This window comes from Daphnia carinata, unplaced genomic scaffold (genome assembly GCF_022539665.2).
Source record: "Daphnia carinata strain CSIRO-1 unplaced genomic scaffold, CSIRO_AGI_Dcar_HiC_V3 NW_026452971.1___fragment_3, whole genome shotgun sequence".
Taxonomy (NCBI): domain Eukaryota; kingdom Metazoa; phylum Arthropoda; class Branchiopoda; order Diplostraca; family Daphniidae; genus Daphnia; species Daphnia carinata.
Window position 1 is genome coordinate 1 of NW_026712480.1, and position 19,432 is coordinate 19,432.

The window sequence follows — 19,432 nt, forward strand, 5'->3', positions numbered from 1 at the left end:
GAGCCCCACGTTGGGCGGCAATGTTCTAAATAAAAGCTGTTCGTGGTCTTTGTAGGTGTGTTGCAGGCTTCAGTTCCCATAGTGTAGTGGTTATCACGTCGGCCTAACACGCTGAAGGTCCTCAGTTCGATCCTGGGTGGGAACAAGGCGCTGCAAATCTTGTGCTAGGCCGGAAATGCAATCATTTTTCGAATGTCGTAACCGCTAGTTAAATCTGTTTTTGAAATGAGTGCTATGCTAGACAAATGTGTTCTCATAGTGTAGCGGTTATCACGTCAGCCTCACACGCTGAAGATCCCCAGTTCAATCCTGGGTGAGAACATCTGCTTCGTGGTTTTTACAACTGGACCGCATTCTGATTATCTGTAAAACTACTAGGATTATTGATTATCATTGATTGGAGTGTATGTTATATATAAAAGTGAGCATGGTTCCCATAATCTGTTTTGGCGAAGAGTCACCAAGTTCGTTCACCACTGATGACTAGCCAAAGAAGTATGCTTGAAACTGAGGGAGGTTTTTTTGTTAGATATGGTAAGGATCTATTTGGAACAAAACAGCGATTAAAGTTTTGCTATCGCCCCTGGGTGGGATCGAACCACCAGCCTTCCGGTTAACAGCCGAACGCGCTAGCCAATTGCGCCACAAAGGCATGCGATAAATATAGGGGAAAGGTAATGTAATGCCATTTCTGGAGAATAACACGTGTAGCTCAACTGATTTTCAAATAGGCACTACTCCTAGTATACTTGATGGTGTAAGGCACGATCTTTTTGTATTTGGAAAAAGTTGTCTCACGTCTTGCTGAAAGCCGAACATATGTATAACGACAGAAAAATGTTTAAAGTTTTAATTTTACTTTAAGACTACGCTGTTGCTCTGAAAGGCCAAATACTATAATCATCGATAAACTATTACCTTCTTGCGTTTCACCTTGTTGATGTGCCTGGCTAGCTCAGTCGGTAGAGCATGAGACTCTTAATCTCAGGGTCGTGGGTTCGAGCCCCACGTTGGGCGGCAATGTTCTAAATAAAAGCTGTTCGTGGTCTTTGTAGGTGTGTTGCAGGCTTCAGTTCCCATAGTGTAGTGGTTATCACGTCGGCCTAACACGCTGAAGGTCCTCAGTTCGATCCTGGGTGGGAACAAGGCGCTGCAAATCTTGTGCTAGGCCGGAAATGCAATCATTTTTCGAATGTCGTAACCGCTAGTTAAATCTGTTTTTGAAATGAGTGCTATGCTAGACAAATGTGTTCTCATAGTGTAGCGGTTATCACGTCAGCCTCACACGCTGAAGATCCCCAGTTCAATCCTGGGTGAGAACATCTGCTTCGTGGTTTTTACAACTGGACCGCATTCTGATTGTCTGTAAAACTACTAGGATTATTGATTATCATTGATTGGAGTGTATGTTATATATAAAAGTGAGCATGGTTCCCATAATCTGTTTTAGCGAAGAGTCACCAAGTTCGTTCACCACTGATGACTAGCCAAAGAAGTATGCTTGAAACTGAGGGAGGTTTTTTTGTTAGATATGGTAAGGATCTATTTGGAACAAAACAGCGTTTAAAGTTTTGCTATCGCCCCTGGGTGGGATCGAACCACCAGCCTTCCGGTTAACAGCCGAACGCGCTAGCCAATTGCGCCACAAAGGCATGCGATAAATATAGGGGAAAGGTAATGTAATGCCATTTCTGGAGAATAACACGTGTAGCTCAACTGATTTTCAAATAGGCACTACTCCTAGTATACTTGATGGTGTAAGGCACGATCTTTTTGTATTTGGAAAAAGTTGTCTCACGTCTTGCTGAAAGCCGAACATATGTATAACGACAGAAAAATGTTTAAAGTTTTAATTTTACTTTAAGACTACGCTGTTGCTCTGAAAGGCCAAATACTATAATCATCGATAAACTGTTACCTTCTTGCGTTTCACCTTGTTGATGTGCCTGGCTAGCTCAGTCGGTAGAGCATGAGACTCTTAATCTCAGGGTCGTGGGTTCGAGCCCCACGTTGGGCGGCAATGTTCTAAATAAAAGCTGTTCGTGGTCTTTGTAGGTGTGTTGCAGGCTTCAGTTCCCATAGTGTAGTGGTTATCACGTCGGCCTAACACGCTGAAGGTCCTCAGTTCGATCCTGGGTGGGAACAAGGCGCTGCAAATCTTGTGCTAGGCCGGAAATGCAAACATTTTTCGAATGTCGTAACCGCTAGTTAAATCTGTTTTTGAAATGAGTGCTATGCTAGACAAATGTGTTCTCATAGTGTAGCGGTTATCACGTCAGCCTCACACGCTGAAGATCCCCAGTTCAATCCTGGGTGAGAACATCTGCTTCGTGGTTTTTACAACTGGACCGCATTCTGATTGTCTGTAAAACTACTAGGATTATTGATTATCATTGATTGGAGTGTATGTTATATATAAAAGTGAGCATGGTTCCCATAATCTGTTTTAGCGAAGAGTCACCAAGTTCGTTCACCACTGATGACTAGCCAAAGAAGTATGCTTGAAACTGAGGGAGGTTTTTTTGTTAGATATGGTAAGGATCTATTTGGAACAAAACAGCGTTTAAAGTTTTGCTATCGCCCCTGGGTGGGATCGAACCACCAGCCTTCCGTTTAACAGCCGAACGCGCTAGCCAATTGCGCCACAAAGGCATGCGATAAATATAGGGGAAAGGTAATGTAATGCCATTTCTGGAGAATAACACGTGTAGCTCAACTGATTTTCAAATAGGCACTACTCCTAGTATACTTGATGGTGTAAGGCACGATCTTTTTGTATTTGGAAAAAGTTGTCTCACGTCTTGCTGAAAGCCGAACATATGTATAACGACAGAAAAATGTTTAAAGTTTTAATTTTACTTTAAGACTACGCTGTTGCTCTGAAAGGCCAAATACTATAATCATCGATAAACTGTTACCTTCTTGCGTTTCACCTTGTTGATGTGCCTGGCTAGCTCAGTCGGTAGAGCATGAGACTCTTAATCTCAGGGTCGTGGGTTCGAGCCCCACGTTGGGCGGCAATGTTCTAAATAAAAGCTGTTCGTGGTCTTTGTAGGTGTGTTGCAGGCTTCAGTTCCCATAGTGTAGTGGTTATCACGTCGGCCTAACACGCTGAAGGTCCTCAGTTCGATCCTGGGTGGGAACAAGGCGCTGCAAATCTTGTGCTAGGCCGGAAATGCAAACATTTTTCGAATGTCGTAACCGCTAGTTAAATCTGTTTTTGAAATGAGTGCTATGCTAGACAAATGTGTTCTCATAGTGTAGCGGTTATCACGTCAGCCTCACACGCTGAAGATCCCCAGTTCAATCCTGGGTGAGAACATCTGCTTCGTGGTTTTTACAACTGGACCGCATTCTGATTGTCTGTAAAACTACTAGGATTATTGATTATCATTGATTGGAGTGTATGTTATATATAAAAGTGAGCATGGTTCCCATAATCTGTTTTAGCGAAGAGTCACCAAGTTCGTTCACCACTGATGACTAGCCAAAGAAGTATGCTTGAAACTGAGGGAGGTTTTTTTGTTAGATATGGTAAGGATCTATTTGGAACAAAACAGCGTTTAAAGTTTTGCTATCGCCCCTGGGTGGGATCGAACCACCAGCCTTCCGGTTAACAGCCGAACGCGCTAGCCAATTGCGCCACAAAGGCATGCGATAAATATAGGGGAAAGGTAATGTAATGCCATTTCTGGAGAATAACACGTGTAGCTCAACTGATTTTCAAATAGGCACTACTCCTAGTATACTTGATGGTGTAAGGCACGATCTTTTTGTATTTGGAAAAAGTTGTCTCACGTCTTGCTGAAAGCCGAACATATGTATAACGACAGAAAAATGTTTAAAGTTTTAATTTTACTTTAAGACTACGCTGTTGCTCTGAAAGGCCAAATACTATAATCATCGATAAACTGTTACCTTCTTGCGTTTCACCTTGTTGATGAGCCTGGCTAGCTCAGTCGGTAGAGCATGAGACTCTTAATCTCAGGGTCGTGGGTTCGAGCCCCACGTTGGGCGGCAATGTTCTAAATAAAAGCTGTTCGTGGTCTTTGTAGGTGTGTTGCAGGCTTCAGTTCCCATAGTGTAGTGGTTATCACGTCGGCCTAACACGCTGAAGGTCCTCAGTTCGATCCTGGGTGGGAACAAGGCGCTGCAAATCTTGTGCTAGGCCGGAAATGCAAACATTTTTCGAATGTCGTAACCGCTAGTTAAATCTGTTTTTGAAATGAGTGCTATGCTAGACAAATGTGTTCTCATAGTGTAGCGGTTATCACGTCAGCCTCACACGCTGAAGATCCCCAGTTCAATCCTGGGTGAGAACATCTGCTTCGTGGTTTTTACAACTGGACCGCATTCTGATTGTCTGTAAAACTACTAGGATTATTGATTATCATTGATTGGAGTGTATGTTATATATAAAAGTGAGCATGGTTCCCATAATCTGTTTTAGCGAAGAGTCACCAAGTTCGTTCACCACTGATGACTAGCCAAAGAAGTATGCTTGAAACTGAGGGAGGTTTTTTTGTTAGATATGGTAAGGATCTATTTGGAACAAAACAGCGTTTAAAGTTTTGCTATCGCCCCTGGGTGGGATCGAACCACCAGCCTTCCGGTTAACAGCCGAACGCGCTAGCCAATTGCGCCACAAAGGCATGCGATAAATATAGGGGAAAGGTAATGTAATGCCATTTCTGGAGAATAACACGTGTAGCTCAACTGATTTTCAAATAGGCACTACTCCTAGTATACTTGATGGTGTAAGGCACGATCTTTTTGTATTTGGAAAAAGTTGTCTCACGTCTTGCTGAAAGCCGAACATATGTATAACGACAGAAAAATGTTTAAAGTTTTAATTTTACTTTAAGACTACGCTGTTGCTCTGAAAGGCCAAATACTATAATCATCGATAAACTGTTACCTTCTTGCGTTTCACCTTGTTGATGTGCCTGGCTAGCTCAGTCGGTAGAGCATGAGACTCTTAATCTCAGGGTCGTGGGTTCGAGCCCCACGTTGGGCGGCAATGTTCTAAATAAAAGCTGTTCGTGGTCTTTGTAGGTGTGTTGCAGGCTTCAGTTCCCATAGTGTAGTGGTTATCACGTCGGCCTAACACGCTGAAGGTCCTCAGTTCGATCCTGGGTGGGAACAAGGCGCTGCAAATCTTGTGCTAGGCCGGAAATGCAAACATTTTTCGAATGTCGTAACCGCTAGTTAAATCTGTTTTTGAAATGAGTGCTATGCTAGACAAATGTGTTCTCATAGTGTAGCGGTTATCACGTCAGCCTCACACGCTGAAGATCCCCAGTTCAATCCTGGGTGAGAACATCTGCTTCGTGGTTTTTACAACTGGACCGCATTCTGATTGTCTGTAAAACTACTAGGATTATTGATTATCATTGATTGGAGTGTATGTTATATATAAAAGTGAGCATGGTTCCCATAATCTGTTTTAGCGAAGAGTCACCAAGTTCGTTCACCACTGATGACTAGCCAAAGAAGTATGCTTGAAACTGAGGGAGGTTTTTTTGTTAGATATGGTAAGGATCTATTTGGAACAAAACAGCGTTTAAAGTTTTGCTATCGCCCCTGGGTGGGATCGAACCACCAGCCTTCCGGTTAACAGCCGAACGCGCTAGCCAATTGCGCCACAAAGGCATGCGATAAATATAGGGGAAAGGTAATGTAATGCCATTTCTGGAGAATAACACGTGTAGCTCAACTGATTTTCAAATAGGCACTACTCCTAGTATACTTGATGGTGTAAGGCACGATCTTTTTGTATTTGGAAAAAGTTGTCTCACGTCTTGCTGAAAGCCGAACATATGTATAACGACAGAAAAATGTTTAAAGTTTTAATTTTACTTTAAGACTACGCTGTTGCTCTGAAAGGCCAAATACTATAATCATCGATAAACTGTTACCTTCTTGCGTTTCACCTTGTTGATGTGCCTGGCTAGCTCAGTCGGTAGAGCATGAGACTCTTAATCTCAGGGTCGTGGGTTCGAGCCCCACGTTGGGCGGCAATGTTCTAAATAAAAGCTGTTCGTGGTCTTTGTAGGTGTGTTGCAGGCTTCAGTTCCCATAGTGTAGTGGTTATCACGTCGGCCTAACACGCTGAAGGTCCTCAGTTCGATCCTGGGTGGGAACAAGGCGCTGCAAATCTTGTGCTAGGCCGGAAATGCAAACATTTTTCGAATGTCGTAACCGCTAGTTAAATCTGTTTTTGAAATGAGTGCTATGCTAGACAAATGTGTTCTCATAGTGTAGCGGTTATCACGTCAGCCTCACACGCTGAAGATCCCCAGTTCAATCCTGGGTGAGAACATCTGCTTCGTGGTTTTTACAACTGGACCGCATTCTGATTGTCTGTAAAACTACTAGGATTATTGATTATCATTGATTGGAGTGTATGTTATATATAAAAGTGAGCATGGTTCCCATAATCTGTTTTAGCGAAGAGTCACCAAGTTCGTTCACCACTGATGACTAGCCAAAGAAGTATGCTTGAAACTGAGGGAGGTTTTTTTGTTAGATATGGTAAGGATCTATTTGGAACAAAACAGCGTTTAAAGTTTTGCTATCGCCCCTGGGTGGGATCGAACCACCAGCCTTCCGGTTAACAGCCGAACGCGCTAGCCAATTGCGCCACAAAGGCATGCGATAAATATAGGGGAAAGGTAATGTAATGCCATTTCTGGAGAATAACACGTGTAGCTCAACTGATTTTCAAATAGGCACTACTCCTAGTATACTTGATGGTGTAAGGCACGATCTTTTTGTATTTGGAAAAAGTTGTCTCACGTCTTGCTGAAAGCCGAACATATGTATAACGACAGAAAAATGTTTAAAGTTTTAATTTTACTTTAAGACTACGCTGTTGCTCTGAAAGGCCAAATACTATAATCATCGATAAACTGTTACCTTCTTGCGTTTCACCTTGTTGATGTGCCTGGCTAGCTCAGTCGGTAGAGCATGAGACTCTTAATCTCAGGGTCGTGGGTTCGAGCCCCACGTTGGGCGGCAATGTTCTAAATAAAAGCTGTTCGTGGTCTTTGTAGGTGTGTTGCAGGCTTCAGTTCCCATAGTGTAGTGGTTATCACGTCGGCCTAACACGCTGAAGGTCCTCAGTTCGATCCTGGGTGGGAACAAGGCGCTGCAAATCTTGTGCTAGGCCGGAAATGCAAACATTTTTCGAATGTCGTAACCGCTAGTTAAATCTGTTTTTGAAATGAGTGCTATGCTAGACAAATGTGTTCTCATAGTGTAGCGGTTATCACGTCAGCCTCACACGCTGAAGATCCCCAGTTCAATCCTGGGTGAGAACATCTGCTTCGTGGTTTTTACAACTGGACCGCATTCTGATTGTCTGTAAAACTACTAGGATTATTGATTATCATTGATTGGAGTGTTCTTCTTCTTCTTCTTCTTCTTCTTCTTCTTCTTCTTCTTCTTCTTCTTCTTCTTCTTCTTCTTCTTCTTCTTCTTCTTCTTCTTCTTCTTCTTCTTCTTCTTCTTCTTCTTCTTCTTCTTCTTCTTCTTCTTCTTCTTCTTCTTCTTCTTCTTCTTCTTCTTCTTCTTCTTCTTCTTCTTCTTCTTCTTCTTCTTCTTCTTCTTCTTCTTCTTCTTCTTCTTCTTCTTCTTCTTCTTCTTCTTCTTCTTCTTCTTCTTCTTCTTCTTCTTCTTCTTCTTCTTCTTCTTCTTCTTCTTCTTCTTCTTCTTCTTCTTCTTCTTCTTCTTCTTCTTCTTCTTCTTCTTCTTCTTCTTCTTCTTCTTCTTCTTCTTCTTCTTCTTCTTCTTCTTCTTCTTCTTCTTCTTCTTCTTCTTCTTCTTCTTCTTCTTCTTCTTCTTCTTCTTCTTCTTCTTCTTCTTCTTCTTCTTCTTCTTCTTCTTCTTCTTCTTCTTCTTCTTCTTCTTCTTCTTCTTCTTCTTCTTCTTCTTCTTCTTCTTCTTCTTCTTCTTCTTCTTCTTCTTCTTCTTCTTCTTCTTCTTCTTCTTCTTCTTCTTCTTCTTCTTCTTCTTCTTCTTCTTCTTCTTCTTCTTCTTCTTCTTCTTCTTCTTCTTCTTCTTCTTCTTCGCCAAACTTGACAAATGGCGTCCAACTGACTTTTCTCACATTATCAAAAGGGTTGAATAATGTTCAAGGACGTTTCTTCCAGTCCTGCATAGCCGTTGAATTACCTTTCCCCTTGTACAGTACATGCCTTTGTGGCGCAATTGGCTAGCGCGTTCGGCTGTTAACCGGAAGGCTGGTGGTTCGATCCCACCCAGGGGCGAAGGCCATGTTTTTAACGATTTTTCGTTTCCAAAGAGATGCTTCCAGTTTTTTAAAAAACCTCCCTCGCTTTCAAGTATACGTCTTTGGCTAGTCGTCAGTGGTGAACAAACTTGGTGACTCTTCACAAAAACATATTATGGTACCATTGCTTAGTTTTAATAACTTACTCTACAGTCATTGATAATTAATACAACTAGTGGTTTCACCGACAAGCCGATGGCGTTCCACTTGGGTAAACCCCGAAGAATCTTCAGCGTGTGAGGCTGACGTGATAACCGCTACACTATGAGGACACGTTTGTCTACCAAAGCACTCATTTCGAAAACAGATTTTAAAGCCATTACGACAAAATGGTTGCAATTTACGAGCTAGCACGAGGTTTACTAGCGTCTTGTTCCCACCCAGGATCGAACTGAGGACCTTCAGCGTGTTAGGCCGACGTGATAACCACTACACTATGGGAACTGAACCTCGCATATCGTCTTCAATTTATGGGAACAACTTTTATTTAGAACATTGCCGCCCAACGTTGGGCTCGAACCCACGACCCTGAGATTAACAGTCTCATGCTCTAACGACTGAGCTAGCCAGGCACATGTACGATTTTCAGCAAGACTTGAAACACCTGTTTTCCAATACAAAAAGATGATGCCTCACACCATGAAGTACACCAGGAGCAGTACCGATTTCAAAATCAGCTAGCTACACCTGTTAGTCTCCAGAAATGGCATTGCGGCTCATGAATTTGGATATTTTGAAGGAGAGATGTGCTGATAGTTTGGAAAATAAATAAAGTAAACGAATGTTTTCGTGTAAAATCGGACTGAAAAATAAGCCCGACAAAATAAGCCCGACTTTTCGGGATTGTTTTTTTTCTTTCACAGACATATATAAAACAATATGAACTAGATCTAAAATTAAACGAGAAAACACGAAAATCAAATTTACTTTTAGATTGGGCTTATAGTTTTTCAAATAAATGGGAAAAAGGAATGACACATTTTTTTAGGGATGTCTTCAAGAAGCAATACGAAAGGTACGTTTTCTCGGTTTGTTTCCGGTTTCATTTAAACAAACTATTAATAATTGATTTACTTATACATTTTTACTCTGTCCTTGGTAGAAGCCTAATTACAAACTTGACAAATGGCGTCCAACTGACTTTTCTCACATTATCAAAAGGGTTGAATAATGTTCAAGGACGTTTCTTCCAGTCCTGCATAGCCGTTGAATTACCTTTCCCCCTTGGACAGTACATGCCTTTGTGGCGCAATTGGCTAGCGCGTTCGGCTGTTAACCGGAAGGCTGGTGGTTCGATCCCACCCAGGGGCGAAGGCCATGTTTTTAACGATTTTTCGTTTCCAAAGAGATGCTTCCAGTTTTTTAAAAAACCTCCCTCGCTTTCAAGTATACGTCTTTGGCTAGTCGTCAGTGGTGAACAAACTTGGTGACTCTTCACAAAAACATATTATGGTACCATTGCTTAGTTTTAATAACTTACTCTACAGTCATTGATAATTAATACAACTAGTGGTTTCACCGACAAGCCGATGGCGTTCCACTTGGGTAAACCCCGAAGAATCTTCAGCGTGTGAGGCTGACGTGATAACCGCTACACTATGAGGACACGTTTGTCTACCAAAGCACTCATTTCGAAAACAGATTTTAAAGCCATTACGACAAAATGGTTGCAATTTACGAGCTAGCACGAGGTTTACTAGCGTCTTGTTCCCACCCAGGATCGAACTGAGGACCTTCAGCGTGTTAGGCCGACGTGATAACCACTAAACTATGGGAACTGAACCTCGCATATCGTCTTCAATTTATGGGAACAACTTTTATTTAGAACATTGCCGCCCAACGTTGGGCTCGAACCCACGACCCTGAGATTAACAGTCTCATGCTCTAACGACTGAGCTAGCCAGGCACATGTACGATTTTCAGCAAGACTTGAAACACCTGTTTTCCAATACAAAAAGATGATGCCTCACACCATGAAGTACACCAGGAGCAGTACCGATTTCAAAATCAGCTAGCTACACCTGTTAGTCTCCAGAAATGGCATTGCGGCTCATGAATTTGGATATTTTGAAGGAGAGATGTGCTGATAGTTTGGAAAATAAATAAAGTAAACGAATGTTTTCGTGTAAAATCGGACTGAAAAATAAGCCCGACAAAATAAGCCCGACTTTTCGGGATTGTTTTTTTCTTTCACAGACATATATAAAACAATATGAACTAGATCTAAAATTAAACGAGAAAACACGAAAATCAAATTTACTTTTAGATTGGGCTTATAGTTTTTCAAATAAATGGGAAAAAGGAATGACACATTTTTTTAGGGATGTCTTCAAGAAGCAATACGAAAGGTACGTTTTCTCGGTTTGTTTCCGGTTTCATTTAAACAAACTATTAATAATTGATTTACTTATACATTTTTACTCTGTCCTTGGTAGAAGCCTAATTACAAACTTGACAAATGGCGTCCAACTGACTTTTCTCACATTATCAAAAGGGTTGAATAATGTTCAAGGACGTTTCTTCCAGTCCTGCATAGCCGTTGAATTACCTTTCCCCCTTGGACAGTACATGCCTTTGTGGCGCAATTGGCTAGCGCGTTCGGCTGTTAACCGGAAGGCTGGTGGTTCGATCCCACCCAGGGGCGAAGGCCATGTTTTTAACGATTTTTCGTTTCCAAAGAGATGCTTCCAGTTTTTTAAAAACCTCCCTCGCTTTCAAGTATACGTCTTTGGCTAGTCGTCAGTGGTGAACAAACTTGGTGACTCTTCACAAAAACATATTATGGTACCATTGCTTAGTTTTAATAACTTACTCTACAGTCATTGATAATTAATACAACTAGTGGTTTCACCGACAAGCCGATGGCGTTCCACTTGGGTAAACCCCGAAGAATCTTCAGCGTGTGAGGCTGACGTGATAACCGCTACACTATGAGGACACGTTTGTCTACCAAAGCACTCATTTCGAAAACAGATTTTAAAGCCATTACGACAAAATGGTTGCAATTTACGAGCTAGCACGAGGTTTACTAGCGTCTTGTTCCCACCCAGGATCGAACTGAGGACCTTCAGCGTGTTAGGCCGACGTGATAACCACTACACTATGGGAACTGAACCTCGCATATCGTCTTCAATTTATGGGAACAACTTTTATTTAGAACATTGCCGCCCAACGTTGGGCTCGAACCCACGACCCTGAGATTAACAGTCTCATGCTCTAACGACTGAGCTAGCCAGGCACATGTACGATTTTCAGCAAGACTTGAAACACCTGTTTTCCAATACAAAAAGATGATGCCTCACACCATGAAGTACACCAGGAGCAGTACCGATTTCAAAATCAGCTAGCTACACCTGTTAGTCTCCAGAAATGGCATTGCGGCTCATGAATTTGGATATTTTGAAGGAGAGATGTGCTGATAGTTTGGAAAATAAATAAAGTAAACGAATGTTTTCGTGTAAAATCGGACTGAAAAATAAGCCCGACAAAATAAGCCCGACTTTTCGGGATTGTTTTTTTCTTTCACAGACATATATAAAACAATATGAACTAGATCTAAAATTAAACGAGAAAACACGAAAATCAAATTTACTTTTAGATTGGGCTTATAGTTTTTCAAATAAATGGGAAAAAGGAATGACACATTTTTTTAGGGATGTCTTCAAGAAGCAATACGAAAGGTACGTTTTCTCGGTTTGTTTCCGGTTTCATTTAAACAAACTATTAATAATTGATTTACTTATACATTTTTACTCTGTCCTTGGTAGAAGCCTAATTACAAACTTGACAAATGGCGTCCAACTGACTTTTCTCACATTATCAAAAGGGTTGAATAATGTTCAAGGACGTTTCTTCCAGTCCTGCATAGCCGTTGAATTACCTTTCCCCCTTGGACAGTACATGCCTTTGTGGCGCAATTGGCTAGCGCGTTCGGCTGTTAACCGGAAGGCTGGTGGTTCGATCCCACCCAGGGGCGAAGGCCATGTTTTTAACGATTTTTCGTTTCCAAAGAGATGCTTCCAGTTTTTTAAAAAACCTCCCTCGCTTTCAAGTATACGTCTTTGGCTAGTCGTCAGTGGTGAACAAACTTGGTGACTCTTCACAAAAACATATTATGGTACCATTGCTTAGTTTTAATAACTTACTCTACAGTCATTGATAATTAATACAACTAGTGGTTTCACCGACAAGCCGATGGCGTTCCACTTGGGTAAACCCCGAAGAATCTTCAGCGTGTGAGGCTGACGTGATAACCGCTACACTATGAGGACACGTTTGTCTACCAAAGCACTCATTTCGAAAACAGATTTTAAAGCCATTACGACAAAATGGTTGCAATTTACGAGCTAGCACGAGGTTTACTAGCGTCTTGTTCCCACCCAGGATCGAACTGAGGACCTTCAGCGTGTTAGGCCGACGTGATAACCACTACACTATGGGAACTGAACCTCGCATATCGTCTTCAATTTATGGGAACAACTTTTATTTAGAACATTGCCGCCCAACGTTGGGCTCGAACCCACGACCCTGAGATTAACAGTCTCATGCTCTACCGACTGAGCTAGCCAGGCACATGTACGATTTTCAGCAAGACTTGAAACACCTGTTTTCCAATACAAAAAGATGATGCCTCACACCATGAAGTACACCAGGAGCAGTACCGATTTCAAAATCAGCTAGCTACACCTGTTAGTCTCCAGAAATGGCATTGCGGCTCATGAATTTGGATATTTTGAAGGAGAGATGTGCTGATAGTTTGGAAAATAAATAAAGTAAACGAATGTTTTCGTGTAAAATCGGACTGAAAAATAAGCCCGACAAAATAAGCCCGACTTTTCGGGATTGTTTTTTTCTTTCACAGACATATATAAAACAATATGAACTAGATCTAAAATTAAACGAGAAAACACGAAAATCAAATTTACTTTTAGATTGGGCTTATAGTTTTTCAAATAAATGGGAAAAAGGAATGACACATTTTTTTAGGGATGTCTTCAAGAAGCAATACGAAAGGTACGTTTTCTCGGTTTGTTTCCGGTTTCATTTAAACAAACTATTAATAATTGATTTACTTATACATTTTTACTCTGTCCTTGGTAGAAGCCTAATTACAAACTTGACAAATGGCGTCCAACTGACTTTTCTCACATTATCAAAAGGGTTGAATAATGTTCAAGGACGTTTCTTCCAGTCCTGCATAGCCGTTGAATTACCTTTCCCCCTTGGACAGTACATGCCTTTGTGGCGCAATTGGCTAGCGCGTTCGGCTGTTAACCGGAAGGCTGGTGGTTCGAGCCCACCCAGGGGCGAAGGCCATGTTTTTAACGATTTTTCGTTTCCAAAGAGATGCTTCCAGTTTTTTAAAAAACCTCCCTCGCTTTCAAGTATACGTCTTTGGCTAGTCGTCAGTGGTGAACAAACTTGGTGACTCTTCACAAAAACATATTATGGTACCATTGCTTAGTTTTAATAACTTACTCTACAGTCATTGATAATTAATACAACTAGTGGTTTCACCGACAAGCCGATGGCGTTCCACTTGGGTAAACCCCGAAGAATCTTCAGCGTGTGAGGCTGACGTGATAACCGCTACACTATGAGGACACGTTTGTCTACCAAAGCACTCATTTCGAAAACAGATTTTAAAGCCATTACGACAAAATGGTTGCAATTTACGAGCTAGCACGAGGTTTACTAGCGTCTTGTTCCCACCCAGGATCGAACTGAGGACCTTCAGCGTGTTAGGCCGACGTGATAACCACTACACTATGGGAACTGAACCTCGCATATCGTCTTCAATTTATGGGAACAACTTTTATTTAGAACATTGCCGCCCAACGTTGGGCTCGAACCCACGACCCTGAGATTAACAGTCTCATGCTCTACCGACTGAGCTAGCCAGGCACATGTACGATTTTCAGCAAGACTTGAAACACCTGTTTTCCAATACAAAAAGATGATGCCTCACACCATGAAGTACACCAGGAGCAGTACCGATTTCAAAATCAGCTAGCTACACCTGTTAGTCTCCAGAAATGGCATTGCGGCTCATGAATTTGGATATTTTGAAGGAGAGATGTGCTGATAGTTTGGAAAATAAATAAAGTAAACGAATGTTTTCGTGTAAAATCGGACTGAAAAATAAGCCCGACAAAATAAGCCCGACTTTTCGGGATTGTTTTTTTCTTTCACAGACATATATAAAACAATATGAACTAGATCTAAAATTAAACGAGAAAACACGAAAATCAAATTTACTTTTAGATTGGGCTTATAGTTTTTCAAATAAATGGGAAAAAGGAATGACACATTTTTTTAGGGATGTCTTCAAGAAGCAATACGAAAGGTACGTTTTCTCGGTTTGTTTCCGGTTTCATTTAAACAAACTATTAATAATTGATTTACTTATACATTTTTACTCTGTCCTTGGTAGAAGCCTAATTACAAACTTGACAAATGGCGTCCAACTGACTTTTCTCACATTATCAAAAGGGTTGAATAATGTTCAAGGACGTTTCTTCCAGTCCTGCATAGCCGTTGAATTACCTTTCCCCCTTGGACAGTACATACCTTTGTGGCGCAATTGGCTAGCGCGTTCGGCTGTTAAACGGAAGGCTGGTGGTTCGATCCCACCCAGGGGCGAAGGCCATGTTTTTAACGATTTTTCGTTTCCAAAGAGATGCTTCCAGTTTTTAAAAAACCTCCCTCGCTTTCAAGTATACGTCTTTGGCTAGTCGTCAGTGGTGAACAAACTTGGTGACTCTTCACAAAAACATATTATGGTACCATTGCTTAGTTTTAATAACTTACTCTACAGTCATTGATAATTAATACAACTAGTGGTTTCACCGACAAGCCGATGGCGTTCCACTTGGGTAAACCCCGAAGAATCTTCAGCGTGTGAGGCTGACGTGATAACCGCTACACTATGAGGACACGTTTGTCTACCAAAGCACTCATTTCGAAAACAGATTTTAAAGCCATTACGACAAAATGGTTGCAATTTACGAGCTAGCACGAGGTTTACTAGCGTCTTGTTCCCACCCAGGATCGAACTGAGGACCTTCAGCGTGTTAGGCCGACGTGATAACCACTACACTATGGGAACTGAACCTCGCATATCGTCTTCAATTTATGGGAACAACTTTTATTTAGAACATTGCCGCCCAACGTTGGGCTCGAACCCACGACCCTGAGATTAACAGTCTCATGCTCTACCGACTGAGCTAGCCAGGCACATGTACGATTTTCAGCAAGACTTGAAACACCTGTTTTCCAATACAAAAAGATGATGCCTCACACCATGAAGTACACCAGGAGCAGTACCGATTTCAAAATCAGCTAGCTACACCTGTTAGTCTCCAGAAATGGCATTGCGGCTCATGAATTTGGATATTTTGAAGGAGAGATGTGCTGATAGTTTGGAAAATAAATAAAGTAAACGAATGTTTTCGTGTAAAATCGGACTGAAAAATAAGCCCGACAAAATAAGCCCGACTTTTCGGGATTGTTTTTTTCTTTCACAGACATATATAAAACAATATGAACTAGATCTAAAATTAAACGAGAAAACACGAAAATCAAATTTACTTTTAGATTGGGCTTATAGTTTTTCAAATAAATGGGAAAAAGGAATGACACATTTTTTTAGGGATGTCTTCAAGAAGCAATACGAAAGGTACGTTTTCTCGGTTTGTTTCCGGTTTCATTTAAACAAACTATTAATAATTGATTTACTTATACATTTTTACTCTGTCCTTGGTAGAAGCCTAATTACAAACTTGACAAATGGCGTCCAACTGACTTTTCTCACATTATCAAAAGGGTTGAATAATGTTCAAGGACGTTTCTTCCAGTCCTGCATAGCCGTTGAATTACCTTTCCCCCTTGGACAGTACATGCCTTTGTGGCGCAATTGGCTAGCGCGTTCGGCTGTTAACCGGAAGGCTGGTGGTTCGATCCCACCCAGGGGCGAAGGCCATGTTTTTAACGATTTTTCGTTTCCAAAGAGATGCTTCCAGTTTTTTAAAATACCTCCCTCGCTTTCAAGTATACGTCTTTGGCTAGTCGTCAGTGGTGAACAAACTTGGTGACTCTTCACAAAAACATATTATGGTACCATTGCTTAGTTTTAATAACTTACTCTACAGTCATTGATAATTAATACAACTAGTGGTTTCACCGACAAGCCGATGGCGTTCCACTTGGGTAAACCCCGAAGAATCTTCAGCGTGTGAGGCTGACGTGATAACCGCTACACTATGAGGACACGTTTGTCTACCAAAGCACTCATTTCGAAAACAGATTTTAAAGCCATTACGACAAAATGGTTGCAATTTACGAGCTAGCACGAGGTTTACTAGCGTCTTGTTCCCACCCAGGATCGAACTGAGGACCTTCAGCGTGTTAGGCCGACGTGATAACCACTACACTATGGGAACTGAACCTCGCATATCGTCTTCAATTTATGGGAACAACTTTTATTTAGAACATTGCCGCCCAACGTTGGGCTCGAACCCACGACCCTGAGATTAACAGTCTCATGCTCTACCGACTGAGCTAGCCAGGCACATGTACGATTTTCAGCAAGACTTGAAACACCTGTTTTCCAATACAAAAAGATGATGCCTCACACCATGAAGTACACCAGGAGCAGTACCGATTTCAAAATCAGCTAGCTACACCTGTTAGTCTCCAGAAATGGCATTGCGGCTCATGAATTTGGATATTTTGAAGGAGAGATGTGCTGATAGTTTGGAAAATAAATAAAGTAAACGAATGTTTTCGTGTAAAATCGGACTGAAAAATAAGCCCGACAAAATAAGCCCGACTTTTCGGGATTGTTTTTTTCTTTCACAGACATATATAAAACAATATGAACTAGATCTAAAATTAAACGAGAAAACACGAAAATCAAATTTACTTTTAGATTGGGCTTATAGTTTTTCAAATAAATGGGAAAAAGGAATGACACATTTTTTTAGGGATGTCTTCAAGAAGCAATACGAAAGGTACGTTTTCTCGGTTTGTTTCCGGTTTCATTTAAACAAACTATTAATAATTGATTTACTTATACATTTTTACTCTGTCCTTGGTAGAAGCCTAATTACAAACTTGACAAATGGCGTCCAACTGACTTTTCTCACATTATCAAAAGGGTTGAATAATGTTCAAGGACGTTTCTTCCAGTCCTGCATAGCCGTTGAATTACCTTTCCCCCTTGGACAGTACATGCCTTTGTGGCGCAATTGGCTAGCGCGTTCGGCTGTTAACCGGAAGGCTGGTGGTTCGATCCCACCCAGGGGCGAAGGCCATGTTTTTAACGATTTTTCGTTTCCAAAGAGATGCTTCCAGTTTTTTAAAAAACCTCCCTCGCTTTCAAGTATACGTCTTTGGCTAGTCGTCAGTGGTGAACAAACTTGGTGACTCTTCACAAAAACATATTATGGTACCATTGCTTAGTTTTAATAACTTACTCTACAGTCATTGATAATTAATACAACTAGTGGTTTCACCGACAAGCCGATGGCGTTCCACTTGGGTAAACCCCGAAGAATCTTCAGCGTGTGAGGCTGACGTGATAACCGCTACACTATGAGGACACGTTTGTCTACCAAAGCACTCATTTCGAAAACAGATTTTAAAGCCATTACGACAAAATGGTTGCAATTTACGAGCTAGCACGAGGTTTACTAGCGTCTTGTTCCCACCCAGGATCGAACTGAGGACCTTCAGCGTGTTAGGCCGACGTGATAACCACTACACTATGGGAACTGAACCTCGCATATCGTCTTCAATTTATGGGAACAACTTTTATTTAGAACATTGCCGCCCAACGTTGGGCTCGAACCCACGACCCTGAGATTAACAGTCTCATGCTCTACCGACTGAGCTAGCCAGGCACATGTACGATTTTCAGCAAGACTTGAAACACCTGTTTTCCAATACAAAAAGATGATGCCTCACACCATGAAGTACACCAGGAGCAGTACCGATTTCAAAATCAGCTAGCTACACCTGTTAGTCTCCAGAAATGGCATTGCGGCTCATGAATTTGGATATTTTGAAGGAGAGATGTGCTGATAGTTTGGAAAATAAATAAAGTAAACGAATGTTTTCGTGTAAAATCGGACTGAAAAATAAGCCCGACAAAATAAGCCCGACTTTTCGGGATTGTTTTTTTCTTTCACAGACATATATAAAACAATATGAACTAGATCTAAAATTAAACGAGAAAACACGAAAATCAAATTTACTTTTAGATTGGGCTTATAGTTTTTCAAATAAATGGGAAAAAGGAATGACACATTTTTTGAGGGATGTCTTCAAGAAGCAATACGAAAGGTACGTTTTCTCGGTTTGTTTCCGGTTTCATTTAAACAAACTATTAATAATTGATTTACTTATACATTTTTACTCTGTCCTTGGTAGAAGCCTAATTACAAACTTGACAAATGGCGTCCAACTGACTTTTCTCACATTATCAAAAGGGTTGAATAATGTTCAAGGACGTTTCTTCCAGTCCTGCATAGCCGTTGAATTACCTTTCCCCCTTGGACAGTACATGCCTTTGTGGCGCAATTGGCTAGCGCGTTCGGCTGTTAACCGGAAGGCTGGTGGTTCGATCCCACCCAGGGGCGAAGGCCATGTTTTTAACGATTTTTCGTTTCCAAAGAGATGCTTCCAGTTTTTTAAAAAACCTCCCTCGCTTTCAAGTATACGTCTTTGGCTAGTCGTCAGTGGTGAACAAACTTGGTGACTCTTCACAAAAACATATTATGGTACCATTGCTTAGTTTTAATAACTTACTCTACAGTCATTGATAATTAATACAACTAGTGGTTTCACCGACAAGCCGATGGCGTTCCACTTGGGTAAACCCCGAAGAATCTTCAGCGTGTGAGGCTGACGTGATAACCGCTACACTATGAGGACACGTTTGTCTACCAAAGCACTCATTTCGAAAACAGATTTTAAAGCCATTACGACAAAATGGTTGCAATTTACGAGCTAGCACGAGGTTTACTAGCGTCTTGTTCCCACCCAGGATCGAACTGAGGACCTTCAGCGTGTTAGGCCGACGTGATAACCACTACACTATGGGAACTGAACCTCGCATATCGTCTTCAATTTATGGGA

The 19,432-nt window shown here is 41.3% G+C and overlaps 36 non-coding genes across 36 annotated transcripts; 21 read left to right on the top strand and 15 right to left on the bottom strand.

Moving 5' to 3' along the window:
• The first annotated feature begins 249 nt into the window (after nt 1-249).
• Nucleotides 250-322, top strand: Trnav-cac (transfer RNA valine (anticodon CAC)). The gene has a single exon. It is a non-coding gene; the product is annotated as a tRNA-Val (tRNA).
• Nucleotides 323-578: 256 nt separating this feature from the next.
• Nucleotides 579-652, bottom strand: Trnan-guu (transfer RNA asparagine (anticodon GUU)). The gene has a single exon. It is a non-coding gene; the product is annotated as a tRNA-Asn (tRNA).
• Nucleotides 653-944: 292 nt separating this feature from the next.
• Nucleotides 945-1,017, top strand: Trnak-cuu (transfer RNA lysine (anticodon CUU)). The gene has a single exon. It is a non-coding gene; the product is annotated as a tRNA-Lys (tRNA).
• A 232-nt stretch (nt 1,018-1,249) lies between these two features.
• Nucleotides 1,250-1,322, top strand: Trnav-cac (transfer RNA valine (anticodon CAC)). The gene has a single exon. It is a non-coding gene; the product is annotated as a tRNA-Val (tRNA).
• Nucleotides 1,323-1,578: 256 nt separating this feature from the next.
• On the bottom strand, nt 1,579-1,652 carry Trnan-guu (transfer RNA asparagine (anticodon GUU)). The gene has a single exon. It is a non-coding gene; the product is annotated as a tRNA-Asn (tRNA).
• Nucleotides 1,653-1,944: 292 nt separating this feature from the next.
• Nucleotides 1,945-2,017, top strand: Trnak-cuu (transfer RNA lysine (anticodon CUU)). The gene has a single exon. It is a non-coding gene; the product is annotated as a tRNA-Lys (tRNA).
• Nucleotides 2,018-2,249: 232 nt separating this feature from the next.
• Nucleotides 2,250-2,322, top strand: Trnav-cac (transfer RNA valine (anticodon CAC)). Its single transcript has one exon. It is a non-coding gene; the product is annotated as a tRNA-Val (tRNA).
• A 622-nt stretch (nt 2,323-2,944) lies between these two features.
• Trnak-cuu (transfer RNA lysine (anticodon CUU)) lies at nt 2,945-3,017 on the top strand. Its single transcript has one exon. It is a non-coding gene; the product is annotated as a tRNA-Lys (tRNA).
• Nucleotides 3,018-3,072: 55 nt separating this feature from the next.
• Trnav-aac (transfer RNA valine (anticodon AAC)) lies at nt 3,073-3,145 on the top strand. Its single transcript has one exon. It is a non-coding gene; the product is annotated as a tRNA-Val (tRNA).
• Nucleotides 3,146-3,249: 104 nt separating this feature from the next.
• Trnav-cac (transfer RNA valine (anticodon CAC)) lies at nt 3,250-3,322 on the top strand. Its single transcript has one exon. It is a non-coding gene; the product is annotated as a tRNA-Val (tRNA).
• Nucleotides 3,323-3,578: 256 nt separating this feature from the next.
• Trnan-guu (transfer RNA asparagine (anticodon GUU)) lies at nt 3,579-3,652 on the bottom strand. Its single transcript has one exon. It is a non-coding gene; the product is annotated as a tRNA-Asn (tRNA).
• Nucleotides 3,653-3,944: 292 nt separating this feature from the next.
• Nucleotides 3,945-4,017, top strand: Trnak-cuu (transfer RNA lysine (anticodon CUU)). Its single transcript has one exon. It is a non-coding gene; the product is annotated as a tRNA-Lys (tRNA).
• A 55-nt stretch (nt 4,018-4,072) lies between these two features.
• Trnav-aac (transfer RNA valine (anticodon AAC)) lies at nt 4,073-4,145 on the top strand. Its single transcript has one exon. It is a non-coding gene; the product is annotated as a tRNA-Val (tRNA).
• A 104-nt stretch (nt 4,146-4,249) lies between these two features.
• Nucleotides 4,250-4,322, top strand: Trnav-cac (transfer RNA valine (anticodon CAC)). The gene has a single exon. It is a non-coding gene; the product is annotated as a tRNA-Val (tRNA).
• Nucleotides 4,323-4,578: 256 nt separating this feature from the next.
• Nucleotides 4,579-4,652, bottom strand: Trnan-guu (transfer RNA asparagine (anticodon GUU)). Its single transcript has one exon. It is a non-coding gene; the product is annotated as a tRNA-Asn (tRNA).
• Nucleotides 4,653-4,944: 292 nt separating this feature from the next.
• Trnak-cuu (transfer RNA lysine (anticodon CUU)) lies at nt 4,945-5,017 on the top strand. The gene has a single exon. It is a non-coding gene; the product is annotated as a tRNA-Lys (tRNA).
• Nucleotides 5,018-5,072: 55 nt separating this feature from the next.
• Trnav-aac (transfer RNA valine (anticodon AAC)) lies at nt 5,073-5,145 on the top strand. The gene has a single exon. It is a non-coding gene; the product is annotated as a tRNA-Val (tRNA).
• Nucleotides 5,146-5,249: 104 nt separating this feature from the next.
• On the top strand, nt 5,250-5,322 carry Trnav-cac (transfer RNA valine (anticodon CAC)). The gene has a single exon. It is a non-coding gene; the product is annotated as a tRNA-Val (tRNA).
• Nucleotides 5,323-5,578: 256 nt separating this feature from the next.
• Nucleotides 5,579-5,652, bottom strand: Trnan-guu (transfer RNA asparagine (anticodon GUU)). Its single transcript has one exon. It is a non-coding gene; the product is annotated as a tRNA-Asn (tRNA).
• Nucleotides 5,653-5,944: 292 nt separating this feature from the next.
• Nucleotides 5,945-6,017, top strand: Trnak-cuu (transfer RNA lysine (anticodon CUU)). Its single transcript has one exon. It is a non-coding gene; the product is annotated as a tRNA-Lys (tRNA).
• A 55-nt stretch (nt 6,018-6,072) lies between these two features.
• Nucleotides 6,073-6,145, top strand: Trnav-aac (transfer RNA valine (anticodon AAC)). Its single transcript has one exon. It is a non-coding gene; the product is annotated as a tRNA-Val (tRNA).
• A 104-nt stretch (nt 6,146-6,249) lies between these two features.
• Trnav-cac (transfer RNA valine (anticodon CAC)) lies at nt 6,250-6,322 on the top strand. The gene has a single exon. It is a non-coding gene; the product is annotated as a tRNA-Val (tRNA).
• Nucleotides 6,323-6,578: 256 nt separating this feature from the next.
• Trnan-guu (transfer RNA asparagine (anticodon GUU)) lies at nt 6,579-6,652 on the bottom strand. The gene has a single exon. It is a non-coding gene; the product is annotated as a tRNA-Asn (tRNA).
• A 292-nt stretch (nt 6,653-6,944) lies between these two features.
• Nucleotides 6,945-7,017, top strand: Trnak-cuu (transfer RNA lysine (anticodon CUU)). Its single transcript has one exon. It is a non-coding gene; the product is annotated as a tRNA-Lys (tRNA).
• A 232-nt stretch (nt 7,018-7,249) lies between these two features.
• On the top strand, nt 7,250-7,322 carry Trnav-cac (transfer RNA valine (anticodon CAC)). Its single transcript has one exon. It is a non-coding gene; the product is annotated as a tRNA-Val (tRNA).
• A 1,342-nt stretch (nt 7,323-8,664) lies between these two features.
• On the bottom strand, nt 8,665-8,737 carry Trnav-aac (transfer RNA valine (anticodon AAC)). The gene has a single exon. It is a non-coding gene; the product is annotated as a tRNA-Val (tRNA).
• A 2,593-nt stretch (nt 8,738-11,330) lies between these two features.
• Trnav-aac (transfer RNA valine (anticodon AAC)) lies at nt 11,331-11,403 on the bottom strand. The gene has a single exon. It is a non-coding gene; the product is annotated as a tRNA-Val (tRNA).
• Nucleotides 11,404-12,663: 1,260 nt separating this feature from the next.
• Nucleotides 12,664-12,736, bottom strand: Trnav-aac (transfer RNA valine (anticodon AAC)). The gene has a single exon. It is a non-coding gene; the product is annotated as a tRNA-Val (tRNA).
• Nucleotides 12,737-12,791: 55 nt separating this feature from the next.
• Trnan-guu (transfer RNA asparagine (anticodon GUU)) lies at nt 12,792-12,864 on the bottom strand. Its single transcript has one exon. It is a non-coding gene; the product is annotated as a tRNA-Asn (tRNA).
• A 1,132-nt stretch (nt 12,865-13,996) lies between these two features.
• On the bottom strand, nt 13,997-14,069 carry Trnav-aac (transfer RNA valine (anticodon AAC)). The gene has a single exon. It is a non-coding gene; the product is annotated as a tRNA-Val (tRNA).
• A 55-nt stretch (nt 14,070-14,124) lies between these two features.
• Nucleotides 14,125-14,197, bottom strand: Trnan-guu (transfer RNA asparagine (anticodon GUU)). Its single transcript has one exon. It is a non-coding gene; the product is annotated as a tRNA-Asn (tRNA).
• A 1,259-nt stretch (nt 14,198-15,456) lies between these two features.
• On the bottom strand, nt 15,457-15,529 carry Trnan-guu (transfer RNA asparagine (anticodon GUU)). Its single transcript has one exon. It is a non-coding gene; the product is annotated as a tRNA-Asn (tRNA).
• A 1,260-nt stretch (nt 15,530-16,789) lies between these two features.
• Nucleotides 16,790-16,862, bottom strand: Trnan-guu (transfer RNA asparagine (anticodon GUU)). The gene has a single exon. It is a non-coding gene; the product is annotated as a tRNA-Asn (tRNA).
• A 664-nt stretch (nt 16,863-17,526) lies between these two features.
• Trnan-guu (transfer RNA asparagine (anticodon GUU)) lies at nt 17,527-17,600 on the top strand. Its single transcript has one exon. It is a non-coding gene; the product is annotated as a tRNA-Asn (tRNA).
• Nucleotides 17,601-18,122: 522 nt separating this feature from the next.
• Trnan-guu (transfer RNA asparagine (anticodon GUU)) lies at nt 18,123-18,195 on the bottom strand. Its single transcript has one exon. It is a non-coding gene; the product is annotated as a tRNA-Asn (tRNA).
• A 664-nt stretch (nt 18,196-18,859) lies between these two features.
• On the top strand, nt 18,860-18,933 carry Trnan-guu (transfer RNA asparagine (anticodon GUU)). Its single transcript has one exon. It is a non-coding gene; the product is annotated as a tRNA-Asn (tRNA).
• Nucleotides 18,934-19,432: the final 499 nt, after the last annotated feature.